Below are 301 nucleotides of genomic sequence, written 5' to 3' on the forward strand. Positions count from 1 at the left end.
CCAATTCTTTTACGAACAGTGCAATGAAACTACGTCCACAAGCAGCCAGCAATGCACACGGGCATGCGTGGGGACGTAGGCTCCCACTGAGAATGGCAAGTTCGGTCAGTAGAGAAGGTACTGAGTATGGCAGCCAGAGGTGTCGTCCCATCTTCCCGTACAACGCCCATCGCTACCCTATACCGGGATGCTGGGCTCCCATCAGCAATGGTAGCTCTGGAGGAGGCCCAAAATTCGATTCGCGACAAGGCTTCAGGTGGTGGATGAGAAGCACCCACTGGCTTCACGGATAGCACCTCCA

This window comes from Histoplasma capsulatum, genomic scaffold, assembly GCF_000149585.1.
Source record: "Histoplasma capsulatum NAm1 scaffold_2 genomic scaffold, whole genome shotgun sequence".
Taxonomy (NCBI): Eukaryota; Fungi; Ascomycota; class Eurotiomycetes; order Onygenales; family Ajellomycetaceae; genus Histoplasma; species Histoplasma mississippiense.